General features: G+C 40.8%; 1 protein-coding gene across 2 annotated transcripts in view; it reads left to right on the forward strand.

Annotated features, from left to right (window-relative positions):
* Nucleotides 1-6,481: 6,481 nt before the first annotated feature.
* MET (MET proto-oncogene, receptor tyrosine kinase) overlaps nucleotides 6,482-12,852 on the forward strand; it is a 105,674-nt gene continuing 99,303 nt past the window's right edge. The window contains exon 1 of one of the 2 annotated variants that reach the window (XM_063155310.1): nucleotides 6,482-7,325. The gene's annotated coding sequence lies outside the window, so the exon portion shown is untranslated. The remainder of the gene's footprint in view (nucleotides 7,326-12,852) is intronic. The other variant, XM_063155312.1, reaches the window with a different exon arrangement.

Genomic DNA, 12,852 nt, shown 5'->3' on the forward strand with positions numbered 1-12,852 from the left:
ATGACAATATCATGCCTAACATTCCTGAATTTGTACTCATAAGGTATTTGCACTGGAAAAACAAGTGTGGAGGAGAATAGTGATGGCTGCTTCTGCTTATTGCCTTATTCATCAGTTTTTGGTAGAGTATGGTGGTCTCAGCTCTCATGTGCAAGCTTCACTGTGGGTGCCCTGAACTTGTCATGAGAGAGCACTGACTGTGGGGGGTACTCATTCCCGTCTGGCTGGGGGTTCCAGTCACAGTCAGCTGCAGCACACAGCTGAGACAACGTTCCACACTCCACCTTTTTGCTGAGTAATCAGGTCCCATTGCTAAGCAGATATGTGAGGAACAAGATGCAATGAAACCACTTGAGAGAGTGTAACCCCATTGCACATGGGAGTCATCAGCCAGAACCTCTGCAGGAAAGGAGCACACAGCCTCCCTAGTTGGTCCAACCACCCATGCCATGGAAGGAGGATGCTCAGGTTATCATTCCACATGACAGCTCCTCTGGATGCACCCCATGTTTCCCCTGCAGGAAGTGGGGTGCAGAAGACAAATTTATTCAGATGTAAAAGACATCTGTCTGTGAAGAGTGATTGCAATTCTATCCTTAGATATACTTTCCATTGACACCAGATTTACTGGATTGTAATGAACTAAAAAAAGCTAAATGATGGTCCTCCTCTGGATCAGCAGTCCTCTGGAGTGGTGGCACTGTCTTTAAATCATTCTCCATCTAAATGGTTTTCTTGTGATTTCCCTGGTGTTTCTACCCCCGTAATACCTTTGCTTACCAGAGCCTTTAGGCATTCTGCCTGATAAACTATCATAGATCCCAGTTCAATGCATAGGTGTGACAGCAGCTAGAGATGTGAGAGGATATCAATAAGAGAAATGTTCAAAATATCACTTTACTCAGGAAAATTACTTCCTCCCATTAGGAGAAGGCATGGGGTGAAGGCAGGCTTGGTTTTGGACAGGAGTAAGGCTGGTCCTCCTCTTGGCTTCACTTCACTTGTCAGAAGGAGCTGCAGCTCACGGGGACACATCTGCATAATCACATCATGTTTTTGCATGGCTCAGTTTGGTTGAGGTTCCTTTTAAATAGAGTCAGGATTACACTGTGGGTATCCTTAGACACCTGTTGCTTGTAAGGTTTTGTACCTTTTTCAAAATGCAATAGGAGCTGAAGCATCAGCAGTCAGCTGATGTAAGTGATGCTGATGTGAGCTCTGGGACACTGCCCTGGCAGTGGAGGTTTAGGCAGGCTTTAAAAGCTCCATGCTGAGCGCAAAATGATCAGCAAGGGGAAGTGAATTTTCACCTATTTTGGCTACTTTTTGAGACTTCAAAAAATTTGCAGAATATGGATTCTAAATGGATTGCCCCATTAAGAAAGAATAAGGGGGTGGGAAAGAATTTGGGCCTGGTTTCTTTAAAAGGGCCCTGAAACCACTTAAAAAGTGTGTGTGTGTGTGTGTGTGTGTGTGTGTGTGTGTGTACATGTATGTACTGGGGGGTAAGGAGGCAGAGGGAGTCAAAGATATTTTATTAACATAACCAGTCCTTTACAGAGTTTGACACACAGAATCTTATCTAATTATTGAGAATATTTAGCATCACCTAGCTCCAGATAAAAATCTCTTCCCTCCTCCCCTGCCCCCTCTTTGCTGAAACTTAATACACGGAGACTAATACGGCACAAAACCGTCTCACTGAGCTTTAAAATGTAAGAGGACAATTTGTGACCTTTGCCACTGATTGCCAGCCAAGTTACACACGGCTCAGGGGCTTGCTGGCCACCATTTGTCACCGTGCTGACAGTGAAATACAGCTCAGCCTTTTGTTCTGCAGAAGCACCCTCAGCCCGGGGAAGTTTGCAGGACGTTGTCCTGTGTTCCCTGGGAGACCCTGCAGTGCTTCATTCCCTGGATAATCCAAGTGGTTTAGGACAAGTCACAGCCATCAGGGCACTGAGAGAGCTATTCCTTGGAACAGCTTTGGAAACTAGGGTTTACAGCATTGCCAGCCTGGAAAGGGTGAACAAACATCGTGCTTTGGGGAAGATCACTATATCTTGGATGAAAAAGGAAAAAAAATCACCTTCCTTGACAACACAGTGTATTTCTACAGTAAGCTGCTGTTTGTGAATACTGTGCTCTGCACACTGGGGGTTGCTATTCCCTCTATGCACGTTTCATTTAGGCGAGGAAAAAAACTGAATCAGACTGTTTACTTAGGTGTAGTTACTCTCCCACCGTGCTGGCCAAATTTGCCTTGTAGGCTTAGAAAAACAGCTAAGGGCCAAGCAGGCTGTCAGACAGCTATTCTTCAATTTGATGCCCACAACTACCCAGTACAATTGTGAGGCACTTTGCATTATGTAAAATACACACTCACACAATCCAAGAAACTGAGCACTCAATATGTATGAAAAGCTCTTTGCCTCCAATTACCACCTTCACAACAGGAACTAAGTTTTCCAGCTGACTCCTGAAGTCCCAAATTAACATCTTTAAAACCTCAATTTAACACTAGAGATAGACACAAAAAATCTTCCTGCTTTCTACATTTCTGCATGTGAGTATCCCAGAACCATCTGCATTTTGGCAGCACTGAAATGTTTGAGCACACATCTTTCATTTCAATCTTAGCAGCACTGCTTCATACCCTGCGCCACAATAATGTGGCCTTTGCCCATCCTTTGAGAGCTAACCTGGTAATCAAAATGCATTTAATCCTAAACCCATGCTGTGATAAAGATGTTGCTATTCTAATTGGTGTTCTAATTAAGTACCTATTTTGTACCTATTTGGGATGGCAGGGGTGCTTTCCTGTCAACAGAAGGAAAACTGCAAGAAAGTCATATGGAGCCATATCAATGGCCCAGTTCCATCAGTATTCCCCCCAGAAGCAGCAGCCTCTGACCTTCCAACTTTATCAACCAGACTGCTGGGTCATCTACATAAAGGCGCTCTCAATTCTTTCCATCTGAGGATGCTTCTGATCATGTGCATAAATCATTCAGAGAAGAGAAAGACTTGCTCTCCTACATGAAAGCTCAAAATGCTGTTTCACAGTGAGAAATATATATTTGATGCCAAAAGGAAGCAAAAGCACAATAAGAAAATGGGCAGAAATACCTTGAAAATGGGAGATCTGAATCCCATCCCACCAGGCAAGTGGAAGGATCCAAGTGTTGACCCACTCCCTCAAGTGAGCCCCTGGACTGCCAAGCTGCCAAAGAAAAAGAGAAGGAAAGATCTCCAGATTGGTTACAAGAAACAAGAGTTTGGGACCCAGCTCTTAGCATAGCCAAGGGCTCCAGACTTCCAGCCCACAGGGTTGGAAGTGTCCTGGACATGGTATCTTCCTATCTTCTAGTATCCTATGCTGCCCCATTGATCTCATATGTGATTCTATATTTTAAAATGTAGCAGCACATAAGCTTTGGTAAAATACAAGCTTTAATTCTAAGAGCAAATATTTGTACTTCTGCTTCTAAGCACTATGGTATTTGACATTGTTCAAATTAAAGCTCCAAATGTTAATCTGAGGCTCTAGTTGGAGTACAATGAATACAAGCCTTCTTCTTTGCTTGCCCAGTGACCTTAGCTATTCTCTCCAGAAACAAAAATTCTTCCCTAGGATGTGCCCGTGATTTCTGGCTCATCACATAAGTATTGCTGTACATAAATCCAGTAGGAACTTACTTGACATGTGTAAAAAGACTGACCATTTCTCTTTTTTGTGTTTAGCTATACATCATTTCAGAATAAGGAGAAAGGGAGTTTGGTGTTTGTCTTTTTTTTTAAATTCTGATCACTGATCTTTTACTGTGAAAAAAGCCAAAATTGTTAATTATGCTGGGTTTTGTTATTCATGCTGGTATTTTCAAACTCTAAAAGTTAGCTAAATTGGATTAGGCTTCCTAAGGGAGGATTTGAATAATTTAACAGCAGAGTTGCAGTCACAAGAGTCCAGTAAAGGCTCTAGCATGTCAGATAGATAGGTCCACTCAGCCCAGTACTATATCTGAGAATGAACTCACTTCAGAGACCTGTGAAAGGATGCTGGAACAGGGTAAGCACCTTGTAATACCCCCTCAGCCTCCAATATTTTGCAGATGCTGAGCTTCAGTTTGCATATAACAAATAAACCTTGGCAGGTCTTTTTCCTTGGGCTTTTTAGAAGAGAAAATTCATGCTAAGACTGGAAAATACACTGAGGAAACATGATAAATATCAAAGCTCTGCTAAAGTCAATAGATTTACATTTGAATAAAGCCAGTAATAGAGAAAAAAATAAAGGTACATTTTAAAGTATGCTACAGATAAGCAGAGGAAATCATCTTAACTGATTAAAGAAACAACAGGAATATGCCCTGGTATTGTTTTATTCATCTTCAGGTTGATTCCCAGCTTCAAAATGTAAACCCCAAGTACTCTATAATTTTTCTTCACACTGCTGAACATCTATACCCTTCCTTCATTTCAGCACACATGGCATTGTTCTAATCCTATAAATAGTAAGATCCACAGCAGTACAATTTGCAGTTATATTCAGTTTGAAATCAAGCAACTACCTCTTGGATATGATGCATATCCTATTAAAAAAAATGCTGCCATATATATATATTGTAGGTACAAATTATAGTAAAATAAGCCAAAATATCTTGATGTATGTAATCAACTGACTTTTGCCTCCCATCTACACAGGGATGCCCCAGCAGTGTGTAACACCCCTAGCAAAGTGTTCTGGCTACTTCTGAAAAGGGAGTGTGATGGTGCTGCCATGTCCACCCTCCATTCCCTGCTCCCAGCAAGCAGGGAAGCAGTGAGTGTGCATGGTTTGTAACTCAGTCTTGGGTGCATTGTAGCTGTTTGGGGGAGAAAGCAAGAAGCCTGGCAGCCAGGACGGGTCAATCTGTGAAATGCCCTCAGAGTTCTGGCTAGGTCTTTGTCAATTACTGTGCCATGGGTCTGGAGGATTCTCTGCAGTCTGTCTCCTCTTGATGATAAAAGTGATTCTTTTCTTACCTTTTTTTTTTTTTTTTTGAGAATGATATGAAGCAGAGCTGTAACCAGAAAAAACAAAGGATCACATTATGATGGATATGATCGCAGGAAAGTGGTGGATCCACTATTCCTGGGTCTATTTAAAAGTGTAGCTGGGCACTCAGGCATGTGGCTCAGTGATGTACTTGGTAGTGCCTGGTTAATGGCTGGACTCAATGATCTTAAAGGTCTTTTCCAACCTAAATGATTCTATGGCACAGAAATGAATGTTTTAACTGTCACAATACAAGACCAAACTTTATTGTCCTCCTAAAACTCTTTGTTTAGCTTTGATCAGGCTAAAAAAGCATCCTGAGAAAGAAGAATATTTGAATTCTGAATATCTTGGGAATGCTATGATCCTAGGATTTGCTTTCAGTATATTCCCAGTGTTTCCAGTTCTGAGAGGTGTTTCCAAGCTAGATTTGGCTTAGTTATACTGAGTACTGACAACAGAGCTAAGGAGGCATGGACATGGACAGGTCAAAATACTTAATGTTCCTGGCAATCTTAAATTCATAATGAAGCTTGTTACAAGAAGGGCAGTTCCTTACTGCCAAGAACACTGGTAATTAACTTGTTTGGTGGAAAACACGAAGATGTTCAGTCCTGGAACAATTCATCAACTGCTGTCTTCTGAAACCATTTCAAGAGTCTTAGCCCAGTTTCCATTGAACATGTTCAGGCCAGAAACACTGTCACACCTTGTTCCTTCTCATATCTCCCTTGACCAGTTCCAGAAGGGTAATCTTTCTGCTGCAAGGAATTTCTGTCAGAGCACCTCAGTTTATTGGTGCAACAGTGTTAGGGAGAATGTAATTCTTCATTAAGATAAGTGCGTACTTAGTGACATAGCTTCAGGGAGAAAAATTTAAAACAACCCCTCCCTGAATGAAGATAACAAATAACTAAAATTTCTAAACTTCTTATGCTATGACTGTCTGAAACAATTCATGTTCACATCCCATCTTTCTTGAAGTAAGATGAAAAATGCTTCTGTAAAAAGCAAGACAGAATAGGGAACCAGAAAAAGTTCTATCCACGAACCTAAATACATCACTACAGCCAAAACTTAATCACAATTTTAGCTGTACAAAAAGCCAAGCAAGAGCAATGGCAGGGGTAGATTATGTACCTATATAAAATAAGAGGTTCTCTATTCTTCACATTCAAAGCCAAGCTACTTAAGCAGCATATAGCAAAATCCCTTCCTCTCATGAGAGAAAAATGTACATATATATGTGTATGTGAGTGTTTGGAGAACTAAGCATAAAAGTAACTTCAAATAATGAAGTACTGTCTTGTGAATGTGCTGATGACAATGCCCCTAGTCCCATGCTGTGGTTTATAACACTCTCTGTGAAAACAATATATTGTGGTAGTTTGTTCAGTTTATTTGAGTGCTGCATTAACCAGTGTATTTCTGTTTTGCAGTGCTGGGAGCAGCTAGCCTTGAGATGCAGGGCCACAGCCCAAAGGAGAAGTCAGCCCCACACAGACTGCTCCCCATGCTGTGCCACCTCGCCTTGCAGCCCAGCCATGCAGCCTCTGAGTGCCCTGGACCAAACCTGCTCCTGGACAGGTGAGCTGTGCTCCTGGAGGAAGGTATTGGAAATGGTGGAACCTCTGAGGGTGCTGTTATTGGCACCTCACTCCATCCTGCCTGCCTGCCTGCCTGCCTGGGAAGTCAGCCTCACCAGAGCACAGGTCCCTGCATCCACCCACAGAGCTGCTGGGAAGAAAACACACGTCAGTTCTGAAAAATGCCAAGGGAAAGCTGAAGCTGCAAGACAACAGTGCTGTGAGCAATGTTTGATATCTGCTCTCAGAGGATTACTGCTGAATTAATCTCTTCAATTAGCACCTTTGTGGGAGGTACCTTTTTTAGGACTTTGAGTAATGACTCAAAGCCATTACATCCTTCCACTCCTAGACTTAGTGCTTCGAGCAAGAAGTGCAGCCACAAGCTGATTCCAGCTGCCTTGAGAAAAATAATGGAACCAGTCAGGTTATCTGGCAGGTTTCCCCTTGGGTTCCTTATTTGCTGTTCCTTTTATGTGTAAGTTTGTTTTTTCCATTTGTGTATCAGTCCATGTGGCTCTCAGGATGGGATTCACCTAGCAAGAATGCTAAATTTCTGCTGAGAACATGCTAAAAAGGGGATTCTGAAGAAGGCAAAATGGTTGCTCTCCAAAAGGCCCCATCTCTCTTCATTGACTAGAGAGCGTATTTGGCTAGTTTATATTACACACCAGGCTCCTGCACTCTCAGAATTAGGTGAGGTAAATTTCATTTTTGTAAATTACAGAAGCTTGAGCTATATGTTTTGAATTCTGAGGTGATGAGCTCTATGAGAAGCAGCTTATCAATGAAATTTGGTAGCTTATGTCAGCTTAAAAATTCTGGTGGGAATCAACAGGAGGCAGATCCAAGTCCTTAGTTCCTCTGAGCCCTCTGTTCTGTTCAGAGGCATTGACCAGCAGCTTCTGTCATTATTCCAGGTTTTAATCTGAGCATATACTGGGCAATCTTCTTACTAATAATTATTTCAGCAAATACTAAGCTCATAAAGGATAATAATAGCAGAATTTTCAGAAGGTTAATAAAATGTTTACCAGAATATCCTCTAAAACCACAGCACTATAAACCAAAGCTCTTATTCAAATTTTAACCCTCAGGTCCACCTACACAAACTAACAAAAAAAAATTACCCTCCTTTGGAAGTGCTTTGAGAGCAAGTAAATAATCCAACTGAATACTGCAGTTAGACCTGTTTTGTTTTTCTTAACACAGTATTTTGCAGTGAGGATGCTGACTAACTCAGTCAAAATCTGATAGTCTGCTACTATTTTCCCATCGTTTCCCTTGAGGGATAAACAGATTTTTTTCTCAAATTGACTGGGAAAGCACAAGAGTTAGGAACTTCACAGTCAAATATCTGCAATAAATTTTAAAAACAATTAAGAAACCACTGTGCACATGTGGGTGTGCAGTTCACAACCAGCTTGAATTAATTTGTGTTCTGAGACCTGAGTGACCAACTCTCAGGTTAGCTTTGAACAAAAACAAACTCCAAAAGAAATTAGTAGATTCTCAAAATCTGAAATATTATATTAGTTTTAAGAAAAAATAATTGGTTTTTAAAATATTTGTTGTTGTGGACTTCTGGGGCTGACATTAAGACATGGTGGAACCACACAAATGTTTCGAATACACTAACAAGGATGATGTTCCAAGAAGAGACTAAACAGATTAGGATTTGCCAACTTGAAAAAGTGACAACCAGAGGAAAATGTAAGGCTTACAAAGAAATCAAAGTATTACAGGAGGAAAAATGTAGGGAAAAGAATATTCATTTTTTTCTTAAAATACAGGAGAAAAAACCAAACTAAATGACAAGGCAGAGAGGTTAAAATTTGCAGGAGGAAGGGTTTTTTCCACACAGATTTTAGTTAAATAGTGGAACTCATTGGCAGAGGACACTGAAGGCCATATGTGTATGCAAGTACAGAAGAGGACAGGAAAAGCAGATGGAAGAAATGTCCATCAAGAGCAATGAAACAAAACTCTGAGGAACCAGAAACTGGCTCAGGAAGACTTCTGGGTGCGGACTGTTGGAAATTGATTAGGAAAACAGGGAAAATTGTCTTTGTATGTTTGCCGCATTCTTGTGCTTTTCCCCAAAACATATGTTTTGGGTGATTTAGAAGTTTGACAGGTTTCTTGGACTGCTCTCCTGTTCTAGTGTAGCAATTTTTATACACTTATGTTGTCATTGTCTCTCCCTCAATCTCCTTCATAGTTATGACTACAAACACTTTCTAAGATTTCCCAGTGAAACCATAGCTTCCAAGTGCCTTTTGTCAAAGCTGGTGAATTTTATAATATGTCCCAGGTCCATTCTTCTCAAGTTATTTAGCAGGCCTTTGTCTCCACAAATTCTCCAATTTGGTCACATTGAGAACTCTGATCTATGTTTCTTGATACAAGCTTTGGATAAAAGGAGACTTGCCCTTCACATGTGTTCTTTCTTAAACACTATCAAAAGAAAAATTTTTTTTAACAAATACAGAAAATGTGTCTAGTGACATTCTTCCAATATCAAACAATCAAACTGCAGTAATGAGCATGCATTTTGTGAATAACAAGTACAGTAAAAGCAATTATTAAAATGAAACAGAAATCTCCTTTTAGCAATTTTAAAACCATATTTGATGGAATGCATTTTCTAACTAGCCAGAAGTGTGAGTACGAGAAAGATGCAAGAGCTAAAGCCAGAACAATGAGTGTTCAGCCTTAGAGGTGAAGGAAGTATGAGCACTTAAAAAGAAACTGAGAGCTGGTAAATAGGAAAAAATAATAAATGCAAATAAATCACAGCTGCAGAGGGAATTAAAGAAAGTTAAATGTTTGATGATGTGAAATCTAAGTAGTTTAATTCTAAGTGTTAATTATTTCAAGTGCCTTTTGCAGCATGCTGAGTTTAGTGAAACAGTATGAATCACTGTCTAGCCTTAAATATGAACCATAATGGAGTTTATTTCAGGGATGGTGTCTGTTTTCTGATTTTTCTACTACAGCAATCCCCAGGCATTGTTTATCTGGGGGGTTGAAGGCCCTTTCCCTAGCTTCTGTACAGCACAACAACTCATCTTTCACAAATGTTTTCATACCTGAGGTTAAATAGGCAGAAGTGCTATTTTTCATTCCCTAAGGGGAAGAGCTGCCTTGACACAAATATTGATATCACTGTTATTTCAGCTGCCAGCAGTTTGGTCTCAGAATGGATCCATACTGCACATCAAGCTGCAGCAATGTTTTACTGGAGCTCTGCCTCAAATATTGGCTCCTACATGTATGGGATTTGAGATCCTGGTGCTGTTCTTGGTAAACTCCAAAAGCAAAGACATCTCTGAAGTTGCCACAATATGTCTGGAGTTTTTTTTTCATGTGTTGACTCATTAGGGAGTCACTGCTGATGTGCTGAAGGAATGATTCAGATCCTTCAGGAATAAAAGAGAGTCTTTGGCTTTTTTCACTTTTCATTGATTCATTGATTCATTGAAATCAATAGTAGAATAGAGCCCTTCAAGGGTCCACATTCAGGAGAACACAAGATAAAAGATTCCCCTGATGCACATACCCAGACTTTCTCAGAGGTGAATTATGAGATTCAGTTTATATCACAATGAACAATTAAATATGGAGTTTTTCATTCCCTATAATAGCAGCCTTCAATAATTTAAGAAAAACTAAATTCCAGAAATCATTTGCAAGTATCGCTACATCTCAATTCAGCATTAGGTTTTGTGGATGCTATAAAGGGAAGAATTGTCAAGTTTAGACTATTACACTGCTCATGCGAGAATGTCTCCTAATTTTCAAACAGAAAGCAAGTCTTAGGAACTTATGGAGTTGTTTACATAAATCAGAGTAAGATTATGTCTGCATCAATAGAAGTTTAAATGTTAAAAAAATTCTGTGGTAAGAAATGAGCTATTTTTGCCATGAAGTACAAAACCCACTTATGCCACTATGTAAATAAGGATGATAAAATATGATCTAGATATTATCTCAGAATCCACGAGGTGGCAGTGTCATAGTTTTCTTAGTATTGCATGCTAAAACATTAGTATTATTTTTAAAACATTATATTTTATGATATCACATATCATAATATTTATCACCTCTGATTGAAAAATTTGGGGAATTCTTTGAAAAATCTCCTTCATTTCCAAAACCTGTCAAGGAAAAATTATTTTCCTAAGAAAAGGTAGAAACTGTTGTATAAAGACATGGAGCAGACTTCCTGTGAGGCATCTGTCATGGTCTTAGGTGTTCAGTGTTGAGGTGCCTACAGAAGCTTGTGAAGGATTCTGAACTCAGATGTGATCATATTCTGCAACCAGAACACCACATCCAAAAATCAGCCAGTCTTCCAAACCAACTTTCCTTTACAGTGATAAAAGTAAAATAAAAAACAAATGGCAATTTCTCCCTATTTCATTTTTATTTAGAAAGCATTGATTTTGTTATTTAGCAAAAATATGAAACGTTAGGCTTATTTTTGCTCATATCAGATCTCTTTAACAAAAAGCTCCTTATCTGGAAAACACAAAATATGTCCCTATGTACATGTAAATATATCTGCATTCTGCTTCTTAAAATAATAAGGCTGCAGAACTGCTAAGAATATCTAAATGGAGAAATATGCTTGTCCTATTCTACTCTTCCCCAGGAAACACCACGTCCCTATTGTAAATGAAGGAAAAGGTCGTGAAGAATTTAGCAAGTGGTTTCCTTTGGATTCCCCGGCTGGCAGTGCCTCTGCACCCGCAGTGTGCAGGCTGGTGTGTCAGTCCCCAGGGCTGTGGCCATGTCCCAGCTGCTGGCCCCGTGCCCAGCGCAGCCGGGTGGCCCGCAAGGAGCTGCCGTTGGTTTGAGGAGATTAACGCGATTGGATAGATCACATCCATCAGGATCCGTCACATTCCCAGGAGGATGATTAATTAGTGTAATCTTATTTGAACTCAGGATGTCAATTTCAATCTTTTCTACATCCAGTATGAGCTTTCCTCCCTTATTCTAGTGAGCCGTTCAATAAACACCAGGCAGTGTGGGGCCATGAACACACAGAGCTGTTATCAGCAGAGCTGGTGCTGGGATTTCCTAACTGCTGGGATTTCCTAACTGCTGGCATTTTTAGCTGCCTCTCAGAGCAAGAGCTGCACAGTTGGCTAACTCAACCTGTCACCACCTTCCAAAACTGGTTAGGCTCTGTAGCAGCTATAGTGCTCTTCTTAAAAATTCATGGCTGTGACTGTACCTCTTTTTTCTCTCCTGACCACTCCTCTGCATGATCTTCACCTCTCCTTCTCCAACTCTCCACATGGCTCTGACTCTTACTCCCTTTCACTGTTCTCTCTCCTGGGATAATCTTGCCCACACATAACATCTCAGCTGTGGTCCCAGCTCTTTTGCCATTCCACACTAAGTTGCATGATGAGGATGACCACCTTGAGGTGCCCACTTACAGGTGTCCACATGTGAGCTGGCTGCTCAGGTCACACTGTGTGGTGGTGTCATTTATACCAGAAGCCAGGTCAGGAAACAGGCAGACATCTGGAGTCCCAGCACACATAAGACACACTTTGCCCTTCTGAGTCAGTTCTCTCATCTCCTCTGAACATCTTCCATCTCCAGCAGCTCAGGTCAAAGCTGGTTAAGACAGAGCTTTTAGCCTTCCTCAAAGCCTTGTCACCTGTGTCCTGCTGCAAGCCCAAGTCCTGCTGCCACCTCAGACCTACCTGCAGATGCCCACACCTGGCCAGTCTGCAAATCACAGGTTGTGTCTGAGGGAGATCTCTGTAGCCTTTCAAACCCATCTGTAGCCATTCAGAGCAGTGGCACTCAGCTCTGATACTGGGCAGGGGATCAGCAGAACCAGTTCTGCATCCCCTCACAAGGTATGGAGGCAGCTTCCCATCCAGGACAAAAGCATGCAAGGTTTACACTCAAGATGGGGAAAAACACATTAAGGTTTGATTAGGCAGTCCCTTACCCTTAAACTTTCAGATTTAAATAGCCCCCTGCTCCACACAAAGTAAATGTTTATAGGCTGTTGGAATTGCCAGGATGGAAACAGTAGAAGAGAAACAAAGTGTTCAGTGATCAAAATGTCTGCAATTTCTTTGTGTCCTTTTAAGAACTATCTTCAAAACTACTGTGACAGAAGTAGAGCACGAGGTCAGCTAGATCAGGTATTTCATTAGCCACATATTAAATGAAATTTTAATAAAACTGTTAATT

Source organism: Melospiza melodia, chromosome 4 (genome assembly GCF_035770615.1).
Source record: "Melospiza melodia melodia isolate bMelMel2 chromosome 4, bMelMel2.pri, whole genome shotgun sequence".
In the NCBI taxonomy this organism is placed as follows: domain Eukaryota; kingdom Metazoa; phylum Chordata; class Aves; order Passeriformes; family Passerellidae; genus Melospiza; species Melospiza melodia.